This window comes from Orcinus orca, chromosome 4 (assembly GCF_937001465.1).
Source record: "Orcinus orca chromosome 4, mOrcOrc1.1, whole genome shotgun sequence".
NCBI lineage: Eukaryota > Metazoa > Chordata > Mammalia > Artiodactyla > Delphinidae > Orcinus > Orcinus orca.
The window spans coordinates 40,797,045-40,811,939 of NC_064562.1; the positions used below are offsets into that span (position 1 = coordinate 40,797,045).

General features: G+C 41.1%; 1 pseudogene; it reads right to left on the reverse strand.

Moving 5' to 3' along the window:
• Positions 1-4,896: 4,896 nt before the first annotated feature.
• LOC101290417 (hsp90 co-chaperone Cdc37-like) lies at positions 4,897-5,857 on the reverse strand (annotated as a pseudogene).
• Between the last annotated feature and the right edge of the window lie 9,038 nt (positions 5,858-14,895).

Consider the following 14,895-nt stretch of genomic DNA (forward strand, 5'->3'; position numbering starts at 1 on the left):
AACATTGTGGTACATGACTCTTTTTAAATTATGGTTTTCTCAGGGTATATGCTCAGCAGTGGGATTGCTGGGTCATACGGTAGTTCTATTTTTAGATTTTTAAGGAACCTCCATACTGTTCTCTATAGTGGCTGTATCAACTAACATTCCCACCAACAGTGCAAGAGGGTTCCCTTTTCTCCACACCCTCTCCCACATTTATAGTTTGTAGATTTTTTGATCATGGTCATTCTGACCAGTGTGAGGTGATACCTCATTGTAGTTTTGATTTGCATTTCTCTAATTATTAATGATGTTGAGCAAACTTTCATGTGTTTGTTGGCAATCTGTATATCTTCTTTGGAGAAATCTCTATTTAGATCTGTGGCCCATTTTTGGATTGGGTTGTTTGTTTTTTTGATATTGAGCTTCATGAGCTGCTTGTATATTTTGGAGATTAATACTTTGTCAGTTGCTTCATTTGCAAATATATTCTCCCATTCTGACGGTTGTCTTTTTGTATTGTTTATGGTTTCCTTTGCAGTGCAAAAGCTTTTAAGCTTCATTAGGTCCCATTTGTTTATTTTTGTTTTTATTTCCATTTCTCTAGGAGGTGTGTCAAAAAGGATCTTGCTGTGATTATGTCATAGAGTGTTCTACGTTTTCCTTTAAGAGTTTGATAGTGTCTGGCCTTACATTTAGGTCTTTAATCCATTTTGAGTTTATTTTTGTTTATAGTGTTAGGAAGTGTTCTAACTTCATTCTTTTACTTGTAAATGTACAGTTTTCCTAGCACCACTTATTGAAGAGGCTGTCTTTTCTCCATTGTATATTCTTGCCTCCTTTATGAAAAATAAGGTGACCATATGTGTGTGGGTTTATCTCTGGGCTTTCTATCCTATTCCATTGATCTATATTTCTGTTTTTGTGCCAGTACCATACTGTCTTGATTACTGTTGCTTTATAGTAGAGTCTGAAGTCTGGGAGCTTGATTCCTCTGACTCCATTTTTCTTTCTCAACATTGCTTTTGCTATTCAGGGTCTTTTGTGTTTCCATACAAATGGTGAAATTTTTTGTTCTAGTTCTGTGAAAAATGCCAGTGGAAGGTTGAGAGGGATTGCATTGAATCTGTAGATGGCTTTGGGTAGTACAGTCATTTTCACAATGTTGATTCTTCCAATCCAAGAACATGGTATATCTCTCCTTCTGTTTGTATCATCTTTAATTTCTTTCATAAGTATCTTATAGTTTGCTGCATACAGGTCTTTTGTCTCCTTAGGTAGGTTTATTCCTAAGTATTTTATTCTTTTTGTTGCAATGGTAAATGGGAGTGTTTCCTTAATTTCTCTGTCAGATTTTTCATCATTAGTGTATAGGAATTCAAGAGATTTCTGTGCATTAACTTTGTATCCTGCAACTTTACCAAATTCATTGATTAGCTCTAGTTTCTCATACAGTCCTTAGGATTCCCTATGTATAGGATCATGTCATCTGCAAACAGTGACACCTTTACTTCTTCTTTTCTGATTTGGATTCCTTTTATTTCTTTTTCTTCTCTGATTTAGCTGTGGCTAAAACCTCCAAGGCTATGTTGAATAATAGTGGTGAGTAGACAACCTTGTCTTCTTCCTGATCTTAGTGGAAAGGCTTTCAATTTTTCACAATTAAGCATGAGGTTGGCTGTGAGTTTGTCATATACGGCCTTTATTATGTTGAGGTAAGTTCCCTCTAAGCCTACTTTCTGGAGTGTTTTTATCATAAATAGGTATTGAATTTTGTCGAAAGATTTCTCTGCATCTATTGAGATGATCATATGGTTTTTATCCTTCAGTTTGTTAATATGGTGTATCACATTGATTGATTTGCATGTATTGAAGAATCCTTGCATTCCTGGGGAAAACCCCACTTGATCATGGTGTATGATCCTTTTAATGTGCTGTTGGATTCTGTTTGCAAGTATTTTGCTGAGGACTTTTGCATCTATGTTCATCAGTGATATTGGCCTCTAGTTTTCTTTCTTTGTGACATCTTTGTCTGGTTTTGGTATCAGGGTGATGGTGGCCTCATAGAATGAGTTTGGGAATGTTCCTCCCTCTGCTATATTTTGGAGAAGTTTGAGAAGGATAGGTGTTATCTCTTCTCTAAATGTTTGATAGAATTCGCCTGTGAAGCCATTTGGTCCTGGGCTTTCATTTGTTGGAAGATTTTTAATCACAGTCTCAGGTTCAGTGCTTGTGATTGGTATGTTTATATTTTCTGTTTCTTCCTGGTTCCGTTGTGGAAGGTTGTGCTTTTCTAAGAATTTGTCCATTTCTTCCAGATTGTCCATTTTATTGGCATGTTGTTGCTTGTAGTAATTTCTCATGATCCTTTGTAATTCTGCGGTGTCAGTTGTTGCTTCTCCTTTTTCATTTCCAATTCTATTGATTTGAATCTTCTCTCTTTTTTTCTTGATGAGTCTGGCTAATGGTTTATCAATTTTGTTTATCTTCTCAAAGAACTAGCTTTTAGTTTTATTAATCTTTGCTATTGTTCCCTTCATTTCTTTTTCATTTATTTCTGATCTGAGCTTTATGATTTCTTTCCTTCTGCTAACTTTGGGATATTTTTTGTTTTTCTTTATCTAATTGCTTTACATGTAAGCTTAGATTGTTTATTTGAGGTGTTTCTTGTTTCATGACATAGGATTGTATTGCTATAAATTTCCCTCTTAAAACTGCTTTTGCTGCATCCCATAAGTTTTAGTTCATCATGTTTTCATTGTCATTTGTTTCTAGGTATTTTTTGATTTCCTCTTTGATTTCTTCCATGTTCCCTTGGTTATTATGTAGTGTATTGTTTAACCTCCATGTGTTTATATTTTTTTACAGATTTTTTCCTGTAATTGATATCTAGTCTCATAGTGCTGTGGTCAGAAAAGATACTTGATATGATATTATTTTTCTTAAATTTACCAAGGCTTGATTTGTGACCCTAGATATGATCTATCCTGGAGAATGTTCCATGAGCACTTGAGAAAAATATGTGTTCTGTTGTTTTTGGATGGAATGTCCTATAAATATCAATTAAGTCCATCTTGTTTAATGTATCATTTAAAGCTTGTGTTTCCTTATTTATATTCATTTTGGATGATCTGTCCATTGGTTAAAGTGGGGTGTTAAAGTCCCCTATGATTATGTTACTGTCGATTTCCCCTTTTATGCCTGTTAGCATTTGCCTTATGTATTGAGGTGTTCCTATGTTGGGTGCATAAATATTTACAATTGTTATATCTTCTTCTTGGACTGATCCCTTGATCATTTTATGTAGTGTCCTTCTTTGTCTCTTGTAAGAGTCTTTATTTTTAAGTCTATTTTGTCTGATATGAGAATTGCTACTCTAGCTTTCTTTTGATTTCCAGTTGCATGGACTATCTTTTTCTATTCCCTCACTTTCAGTCTGTATGTGTCCCTGGGTCTGAAGTGAGTCTCTTATATGCAGCATATATATGGGTCTTGTTTTTGTATCCATTCAGCCAGTCTATGCCTTTTGGTTGGAGCATTTAACCCATTTACATTTAAGGTAATTATCGATATGTATGTTCCTATTACCATTTTCTTAATTGTTTTGGGTTTTTTATTGTAGGTCTTTTCCTTCTCTTGTGTTTCCTGCCCAGAGAAGTTCCTTTACATTTGTAGTAAAGCTGGTTTGGTGGTGCTGAATTCTCTTAGCTTTTGCTTGCCTGTAAAGATTTTAATTTCTCCCTCAAATCTGAATGAGATCCTTGCTGGGTAGAGTAACTTTAGTTGTAGGTATTTCCCTTTCATCACTTTAAATATGTCCTGTCACTCCCTTCTGGCTTGCAGAGTTTCTGCTGAAAGATCAGCTGTTAACCTTATTGGGATTCCCTTGTGTGTTATTTGTTGTTTTTCCCTTGCTGATTTTAATTTTTTTCTTTGAATTTAATTTTTGTTAGTTTGATTAATATGTGTCTTGGTGTGTTTCTCCTTGGATTTATCCTGTATGGGACTCTCTGCACTTCCTGGACTTGATTGACTATTTCCTTTCCCATATTAGAGAAATTTTCAACTATAATCTCTTCAAATATTTTTTCAGTCCCTTTCTTTTTCTCTTCTTATTCTGGGCCCCCTATAATTCGAATGTTGGTGTGTTTAATGTTGTCCCAGAGGTCTCTGAGACTGTCCTCAATTCTTTTCATTCTTTTTTCTTTATTCTGCTCTGTGGTAATTATTTCCACTATTTTATCTTCCAGGTCACTTATCCGTTCATCTGCTTCAGTTATTCTTCTATTGATTCCTTCTAGAGAATTTTTAATTTCATTTTTCTGTTGTTCTTTATTGTTTGCTCTTTAGTTCTTCTAGGTCCTTGTTAAATGTTTATTGTATTTTCTCCATTCCATTTCCATGATTTTGCATATCTTTAATAACAGTACTCTGAGTTCTTTTTCAGGTAGACTGCCTATTTCCTCTTCATTTGTTTGGTCTGGTGAGTTTTTACTTTGCTCCTTCATCTGTTGTATATTCAAAGATAATTGCTGTTTACTATATAGAATACTCAGTGTGGATGAACAGTGAAAACATAGCCCACAGTGACTGGAGCAAACCCCTCTGCTGGGAACCCCATCCCTACCCCATGGACCAGGCTGGCAACCTCTACCCGTCCCTGGATCCCTGAGCCTTTTGCATAATGCTGAAGTTGGGTGAGCTGCAGGCAGTGAAGTCCCTTGACTCAAAGTAAAGACTTGGATGAGCACTGGGGGTATGGCGGTGGTGGAGAGGTTGGGCAGGCCCCTACAGGCTAGGTGGGGGAGCAGCAAAAGTGGAGGAAGCCAGGAGCTAGGGAGTTGGTGTTTATTTTTGTTTTCTGAAAAGGGGCACACAGGGACCTGCAGGCAGTCAGGCAGCAGCTGAGGTGGGTCATGTGCTGACATCTTTCTCATCACCTGGCTTGGAGGCTTCCAGCAAAGGGTCCCTGGGACTCGTCTCCTCCTCCTCCTTGGCCTCATTGGACTTGGAGTTGGGGACCCAGAGGCTGGAGTTGATGCAATGATGCATGTGGTACTTCATGTTGGTGGGATCCATCTTGCTGACAGCATCTTGTAGAATCTGCACATCATTCACCTCAAAGCATTTCTGGAGTTCCTCAGGGAGGGACTCGTATACCTCGATGGGGTCCAGGCTGCTCGGCCAAGCTGCTGCTTTCACTCCTCCTCCTTGTACTCCTTCATGACCTTCTTGATGTGCAGCTTGGCCCGGCCCCACACGCAGTCTTTGAAGGCCTCCAGCTTGTCATTGAAGCCCTCCATGTACTGACGGTCGGCAGTCTTGATCTTGGTGAAGAACTGCCAGAAGCAGGCACGAGGGTCCACCTTCAGGCTCTTGGCCAGCTCCAGGATGAACTGCATGACAATGGTCTGGTGGGCCACCTGCTCCATCAGTGCACATTTCTCCTCCGCCTTTAGGTCAAAGCACCAAATAACCAGGTAGTTGGCGGTCTCCTTGCACACCAGGTGGACGTTGTCCAACAGGTACTTCTGGCTGTCATCCCAGCAGTGGAGCATGCTGAAGTGCTTGATCTGTTTCTCATACTTTTCCATGAAGGTTTTGTGTTTCTGCTCCCTCACCTCCTCCAACTCCATCTCCGCCTGCTCAGGCTTGGTATTGACCATGCTCTTGCTGAAGCCGTCCTTGCTGAGCGTGTCCACATTCCAGGGCATGCTCTTCTCCTTCTTGCACATCTCCTCTAGCTTCTGCTCCCAGCTCTGCTCCTCCTTGCGCAGCTGCTGTGCCTTAGCCTGCAACCGTTACAGCTGCCCTTGCCCTTGGCCACCTCCAGCCCCTTCAGCTTCCACTGGCACTCGGACACCTGTCTTCTCATTTTGCTTAATTTACTGTGTTTGGGGTCTCCTTTTTGCTGGCTGCAGGTTCGTAGTTCCCATTGTTTTTGGTGTCTGCCCCCCAGTGGGTAAGGTTGGTTCAATGGGTTGTGTAGGCTTCCTGGTGGAGGGGACTGGTGCCTGTGTTCTGGTGGATGAGGCTGGATCTTGTCTTTCTGGTGGGCAGGACCATGTCCGGTGGTGTATTTTGGGATATGATTTATGATTTTAGGCAGCCACTCTGCTAATGGGTGAGAATGTGTTCCTGTCTTGCTAGTTGTTTGGCATGGGGTGTCCAGCATGGGAGCTTGCTGGTCATTGAGTGGAGCTGAGTCTTAGCATTGAGACGGAGATCTCTGGGAGACCTCTCGCCAATTGAAATTACATAGGGCCAGGTTGGCTCTGGCGGCTTAATGTCCTGAATTTGGCTCTCCCACCTCAGAAGTTCAGGCCTGACACCCGGCCAGAGCACCAAGACCCTGTCAGCCACATGGCCACAGACATAGGGAGTTTCTTGCCTTTTGGGAAGTCTGAGGTCTTCTACCAGTGTTAAGTCGGTGTTCTGTAGGAGTTGTTCCACATGTAGATGTATCTTTGATGTATTTTTGGGGAGAAAGGTGATCTCCGTGTCTCACTCCTCTGTCATCTTTTTTTTTTTTTTTTTTTGTGGTACGCGGGCCTCTCACTGTTGTGGCCTCTCCCATTGCGGAGCACAGGCTCCAGACGCGCAGGCTCAGCGGCCTTGGCTCAGAGGCCTAACCACTTCGCGGCATGTGGGATCCTCCCGGACCGGGGCACGAACCCGTGTCCCCTGCATCAGCAGGTGGACTCTCAACCACTGTGCCACCAGGGAAGCCCTCCTCTGTCTCTTGAAGGTCCTCCCCTGTTACCCTCAAACTCCACGGTCAGTAAGAAAAGCAATGAGCAATGAAGGGCTGAGTGTGGGTACTGCCAATACTGAGTATTATTATCGTAAGTCCGAAACTTTTCCTACCTTTTGTAGACACTATACATTTGGAAAACATGGTCATAAATGAAGAGCAGAGAATTCATGGAAGGTTCCTACAGAAAACAGGCACTGAGGATGTGAGGGCGATCTGACCATAACGGCTGTCTCTCCTTTAATGGCCAGGGGTGATTTGGCTGATCTGAATATATATATATACATATATATTAGATAGCATGTAAGTTTTTTTGTTTCTTTTACCAGAGAAAGCAGTTTTAAAATGAAACCAAGAAACTGGTAAAAAAGATAATCAAAGGTGTCTCCTCTTTTATGTGCTTACTCTCCACGGCCTGCTTGTCCGTCCATCTGCAACCCCCAGCATGAGAATGCAAACACATTACATTGAAGGGATTTCAAGGAAGGGAAGAAGTAATACACAGAATGTTATTGAGTATGTTTGTAGGGTGGGTGGGAGAGTTTCTGCTGTTAAAGAATTCTGCCTCTGGGGCTTCCCTGGTGACGCAGTGGTTGAGAGTCCGCCTGCCGATGCAGGGGACACGGGTTCGCGCCCCGGTCCGGGAAGATCCCACATGCCGCGGAGCGACTGGGCCTATGAGCCATGGCCGCTGAGTCTGCGCGTCCGGAGCCTGTGCTCCGCAACGGGAGAGGCCACAACAGTGAGAGGCCCGCGTACCGCAAAAAAAAAAAAAAAAAAGAATTCTGCCCTTGGCCCTAGGCACTCTGCCTGTTTCGGTGCAGGTGGGAGCTTGCACTCTCACTCTCATAGTTTCTGCCTCGCAAGGCTTCCTCTCTTCATTCCCTGACCTCCTTTCTCCTTGTTGCTCTCTCTTGTCGGCCACGAGGATTATAGGCATGGTCACCCAGTACCACCTGGAGCCATCAGTCTTTCAGTCAAGCAAAAGATTTTCCCGGAGTCAGATGATACAAAACTTACATAAAATCACATGTATCTACTTTGCTTTTCTATATGGAAAGCTTTTCCATTCATTAAAAATAAATTGTGGGAATGTAAATTGATACAATCACTATGGAGAACAGTATGGAGGTTCCTTAAAAAACTAAAAATAGAACTACCCAGCAATCCCACTACTGGGCATATACCCTGAGAAAACCATAATTCAAAAAGAGTCATGTAGGGCTTCCCTGGTGGCACAGTGGTTGGGAGTCCGCCTGCCGATGCAGGGGACAAGGGTTCGTGCCCCGGTCTGGGAAGATCCCACATGCCGCGGAGTGGCTGGGCCCGTGAGCCATGGCCACTGAGTCTGCGCGTCCGGAGCCTGTGCTCCGCAACGGGAGAAGCCACAACAGTGAGAGGCCCACGTACCGCAAAATAAATAAATAAATAAATAAATAAGCATCAGCACACACACACGTGCTTGCACACACGCAAACACACACAGTTAAAAAAAAAAAAAGAGTCATGTACCACAATGTTCATTGCAGCACTATTTACAATAGACAGGACATGGAAGCAACCTAAGTGTCCATCGACAGATGAATGGATAAAGAAGATGTGGCACATATATACAATGGAATATTACTCAGCCATAAAAAACAAACAAAATTAAGTTATTTGTAGTGAGGTGGATGGACCTAGAGTCTGTCATACAAAGTGAAGTAAGTGAGAAAGAGAAAAACAAATACCGCATGCTAACACATATATATGGAATATTAAAAAAATGGTATTGGTGAACCTAGTGGCAGGGCAGGAATAAAGACATAGAGATGGAGAGTGGACTTGAGAACACGGGGAAGGGGGAAGGGTAAGCTGGGATGAAGTGAGAGAGTGCCATTGACATACATACACTACCAAATGTAAAATGGCTAGTGGAAATCAGCCGCATAGCACAGGTAGATCAGCTCGGTGCTCTGTGACCACCTAGAGGGGTGGGATAGGGAGGGTGGGAGGGAGGGAGATGCAAGAGGGAAGAGATATGGTGACATATGTATATGTATAACTGATTCACTTTGTTATAAAGCAGAAACTAACACACCATTATTGTAAAGCAATTATACTCCAATAAAGGTGTTATACTCCAATAAAGGTGTTTAAAAAAAAAAAAAGAAAATATATGGATCATTCCCTCAGGACCTCAACTGGTAAACACTGTCTGCACATTTACATCACATTCTCATTTTACAGTAGATAATAAAATTAGCTGTTTCCAGCCCTGCTCTGATCCTCTGTGAGAAATAGAAACTGTCAGAAATGAAACAGTAACACATAAGCAACCCTGGCATCTTTCAGTCCCTTATAGGAAATTCTGAGGTATGGAAAGAAAACAACTGAAAAATCAATAGTCCAGTTCATATTTTAAATAACGAAGAAGGCTGAAGTAGACTCTTCCATGTCATCACCCTATCGTATATAAACTACCCAGGCGTGTCCGCACACAAATCTCTGGCTAAATCTGCAAGGGGCAGTACCGTCTCCTCAAAGACTCCCACCCCTCGTTCCAGAAAGCCTAGATTTATACCAGAGGGAAAAATTTAATTAAAGGATTAAAATAAAAGCCATTAATGCCTGCTGAATTAAATGTGGACACCAGGTGCTATTGAAAGAAGAGCCCTTCTCTGTTATCTTTGCAGGATGCATTGTTAAGAGACATCTGGAGATGCTCGCAGATGTCTTTGGGAGGCAGCAGCATTCAGGTTAGTGACACGGATGAAGTGACCAAAAGATGTGAGGTCTGTGGTGTATTTCAATAGGAAGAAGGGAAAATATATCAGAAAACAAACCCATAAAGAGGCACTTAACACAGTCCCCAAGATATATGATCTGTTAACAGAAGAACAGACCTTTAAAAACTGTCCTAGAGAAGGTTTGGAGTATTCTCAGCTGTGTTTTGGCAAATTATGTGTACAAAATTACATAGGAAGTCATTAAAAAAAAATCATTCTTGGGTCCCACCCTCAGATACTGTGATGTAATTGGAATGGGGTATAGCCTGGACATTAGGATTTTTAAAAAGTTTCCCAAACGATTCTAATGTGCACTAAGGTTCAAGCACCAGTGGAAATCATTATATTAGACCATACAGGGTTTTGTTTCTATTCAACCAATATAGCATTTACCAACCCATTCTATAATTATATTTTCATTAAAAGCAAAAATTACAATCACGTATCAATTAAATATAGTGGAATGGGAACATGCAGTGTAGAAGACCTGGGCCCGCAGCTCTGCCAGTGTATTTACACAGGCTTAAAGCTCCCAGATTTGTCTGGATCTGGGCTTCATCAGCTATAATATGAAAAGAAGATTCACGACCAACAGATTTGTTCTCCTAGCACTGTGAAGTATTGTCTCATTTAAACTACACTCAGTTTTGTGACTGTTTACTGTTTATTACAGATGAGAAGACAAACTCAGAATATTCCAGCTCACATAACTACTAAGAGTGAAATTGAGGGCTTGAAACCTGGCCTTGCTGCCCCCAGGTGGGACAGTCAGATTCATCCCACTAACATCTTGATGCTCTCAAGAGGCCCCAAGAGCCTTAAAATTCTGTAGGACTATCAGCTACAAATATGATCAACACTACCAGTTGCTCAAGGAATGTATCATACTGGGGTAAAGGATAGAAAGCAGTGGCACATTTTATTGTTTTTCAAGAAGGATAAGTGTTAAACACTACCAAGTGTTAAACACTACCAAAAAAATTCTTCTTCTTAACGGGATTTAACCTCTCCCAAGGGCTTAAAAAATGCATGAAACCCAACTGCACAATGTGACTCAGCAAGAAAAGCCACCAAACAAATAATAACAAAATCCAGGTCAAAAGAAATAAGAAGAGATAACAATCCTGAAAGATGCCTAAGATAAAAAGCTAGTGAGATCCACTAATGTGCAAAACTTATCTTCAATGAAAATTTTGTAATTTTATATTTTCTGAAATACTGATATAAAACTAATTAATATAAGAGAAAAAATTCTCTTAGAGAAATTTAATTAATATAAAAGAACCTAATTATAATTAATTAATTATATTTAATTAATATAAGAAAAATATATTAGAAAGATGACTAGAAAATAGAAGACCATGGGAATTATCTGAGCATCATAATAAACAGTTGTAATATTTTCATTATACATATTGGATAGATCATTTTTCTCAAAGGAAACACAAACCAAAATATTTGGTCTAAGATCTGAGTATAAAAGGTTTTTAACAAAGCAAAGTAAAAAATAGATATACTTTTCATGCTGAATCTCATTTTAAGTAGCTACCAACATCATTAAACATTTCTGCCTAATAATAAATAGTCAATTCCTTGTGACTCTTGTAGGGAACTGGTGAAACTTATAGGAGGGTACAGAAAAATAAAGGGTACACTGGGAAATAATCATCAGGTAAATGCATTATTTCCCTTATGTCTAATCTGTCTCACAGAAACTACTCAGACCTCTTCATGGCAATTCATTATTCATTCATTCACCTGACAAAAATTTATGGAGTGCCTAAAAAGCAATTCTGTTAAGTAAGCACTGAGGTTACAAAGTGCAAACAATGACACTCATGCACCTCTCAGTCTGGTAAGGAGGAGGAACATTAATCACCCAAAAGAGTGAGCACGTAATTACACACTGACGTAACTGCAGTGAAAGTCGGTAAGACAGTCCTGGGACAGCATATAACAAACCATCCTCATGTAATCTCTTGGGTCAAAGAAAGATAACTAAAGAGTGATGAGATCTCTTTGAAGAGAAACTCGGGTCTAAGTATACAATCCAGGAGGGAAAAAATCCTGGCAGAGGTAAGCAGCCAATGCAAAGGCCCTGAGGCAGGAGGAAACCTGGTGTGCTCCAGAGCAGGGAGCCAGGAAGAGATTAGGCAGAGGCCAGATTAGATGGGAACTTTGATCAGGCATTGGGACTTTTTTTGTTTTTTAAATGTTGAGCCTTCTTTTAATTAATTTATTTTTATTTTTTGCTGTGTTGGGTCTTCGTTTCTGTGCAAGGGCTTTCTCTAGTTGTGGCAAGCGGGGGCCACTCTTCATCGCGGTGCATGGGCCTCTCACTGCCGTGGCCTCTCGTTGTGGAGCACAGGCTCCAGACGCGCAGGCTCAGTAGTTGTGGCTCACGGGCCTAGTTGCTCCACGGCATGTGGGATCTTCCCAGACCAGGGCTCGAACCCATGTCCCCTGCATTAGCAGGCAGATTCTCAATCACTGTGCCACCAGGGAAGCCCAGGCATTGGGACTTTTAAGAGCTTCCTGGGTTATTCTAATGCACAGCACATTTCTAGAACCAGTGAGAGCCATACCATATTAGACCATACTTTTTTTCTTTTCAACCAAGTTAGCATGTATCAACTTAATCTATAACTTTATTTTTATAAACAAAATCCCACAAATCACATGTTAATTAAGTGTAATGGAATATATGGTCATTAGAACTTGGAGTCTAAAATCCTGGGCCCCTAGATGGTGGTAGGAGTAGAACAGTACAAGATCTGTGGTTTGTGAAGATTGCTGGCTTCAGTGTGGAGGATGACTTGGAGGGGCAGAGATGTGGAGCCCAGCTAGGAAGCGACAGTGTCAGTCTAAGGAAAGAGATGACGGTATAGGCATCGTTGCATCTTGCCTTTCTTATCTGTAAAACACAGGGAGTTGGACAGAACAATCCCTAAGGACCCTTTCAGCTTAAGAGCAGACACAAAAGGAGATGCTGTGATTGGAGAAGGCTATCTTATAGTCCAGGACACATCCCCAAAACAGGAAATGACAGCTTGGGGTGCTCGGAAGGTAGACTTCCTCTCTATCATTCCCACCAGCATTAAATATGCTAAAACTAATTTGTTTAATGCCTTGACCCTATATCTTCCTCTATCTACTGACACTTTTTCTCAGCTCCCCATGACAGCAAACTGTATGAAATAAAGCCTCCACCATAATTATAAGCTGATGGACACCATATTAACTGGAGTTTGTGGAAAGAGTATATTTGGCTGGAAAAGAAAACATCCTTGGTTTAAAGCCTTAGTAAAGACAAAAATAAAAGTCTTAAGACTATTTTGGATTATAAATTTTGCCATTATCCAAAATTATATACATAGACATTTTATTCACAATAAATTCCTTATTTAACTCTGTTCTCCCTTCTTTATGCAACATCCACAATAGGGCTTTGCAAATAAGGAGTGTACAGAACAGATGTGCTCCACAAATGAATAAGCAGGACTATTTACAGATGTTTTTTCCCCTTGGAGTGTCTCTTTCCCTTGGGAAATTTGGTTTTGATTTTATAATTTTTTTTTTTTTTTTTGCTATACGTGGGCCTCTCACTGTTGTGGCCTCTCCCGTTGCAGAGTACAGGCTCTGCACGCACAGGCTCAGTGGCCATGGCTCACGGGCCTAGCTGCTCTGCGGCATGTGGGATCTTCCCGGACCGGGGCACGAACCCGTGTCCCCTGCATAGGCAGGCGGACTCTCAATCACTGCACCACCAGGGAAGCCTGGTTTTGATTTTTTGAAGGATGTTATTACTCTGTGGACTGATCAGCAGCTGATCAATGTATATTTACTGCCACAAGACATGACTTGGGACATGGCTCTGATTCACTATTGAACACCTACTAGGCGCAGACACTATTCTAGGCTCTGGGAAGTAAAGGCAGATTAAGTCTGACTTCACTGAGCTTGCATTCTAGTGAGGAAGAAAGACAACGATAAATAAATACAGAATTACATCAAATAACATCAGATAGAAATAAGAGTCAGGGGGGTAAAAAAGTAAAATCTTACATGGTTTTAGGATTAACACTACTCCATTATGTATAACATTCACTTTAAAAGGCATTTCAGAGGCTGGAGAGATCAATCAGGTCCGTGATAGCAGGAGAATTCCTCTAAGGAAAAGGCATGAAAGGACGGGATGCAAAAATAAAAAAGGTGAGGAAGGTCAAGAGATAGTGACCATCAGGGAGAACTGCTTTAAATGGGTTGGTCAGGGAGTTTCCTGGTGGTCCAGCGGTAAAGAATCCGCCTTCCAATGCAGGGCACATGGGTTTGATCCCTGGTCTGGGAACTGGGATCCCACATGCTGCAGAGCAACTAAGCCTGTGCGCCACAACTACTACTGAGCTTGCACACCACAACCAAGAGAGCCCACGTGCTGCAAACTACAGAGCCCACGTGCTCTGGAGCTCATGCGCCACAACAAAGAGCCCCTGCCACAATGAAAGACCCCACACACCTCAACAGAGCCCCCGCATGCCTCAGATAAGACCTAAGGCAGATCCCCTAAAAAAGAAAATAAATAAATAGTTGGTGTGGTCAGTTCATCAAAGACCTGAGTGGGGTAAGGGGGCGGATCATGTGAGAATCTGGGGAGAAGAATTCAAGTCTCCGGCAACAGCAGGTACAAAGGCCCTGGTGGGTGCACCTTTGCACTTTCAAGAAATATCTTTGTGTTTACAGAGAATATTGATGGTGCCCGCAGGGATGGAGAATTTGAAAAGTTAGAGTGGCTTTAGAGATCAGACTAGTAAGGATATGCTTATAGCAAAATTTTCAATTTTATTTTAGAGGATTGAAAAGAAGATGAAGCTTTTCATTTCTTTAGAATCGCAGTGGCTGCTGTTTGCAAAACAGGTTTTAGAGGCAACAAGGAGACTAATTAAGAGGCTATTAACAGTCTCCAGGCAAGAGACGATGGTGGTCCAGATGCTACTCATGGCAACATATATAACATTTTGTGCAGGATATATTGTAAAAGTAGAGTCAAAGTACTATCTGGATGTTGAGTGTGAGAGAAATAGAGGATTCAAGAAAGACTCCAATATTTATGAAACGAAAGCCTTATCAGGGACAGAGACAGGGATTCTGAGGTAGGTACATGGGTATAGAGTGACATATATGTCAACTTAGCTAGACCAAATAACCTAGATTTTTGTCAAACATCAGTCTAAATGTCACTGTGAAGGTATTTTTCAGATGAGGTTAAATTAAAATCAGTAGGTTTTGAAGAAAGCAGATGATAGGTGATAGATGTAGAGTAAAAGAGAAAAAAAATGAAAATACTGAAAAGATCTGGAGATTGTGACAGAGATAAACCAGGAGAATAGTATG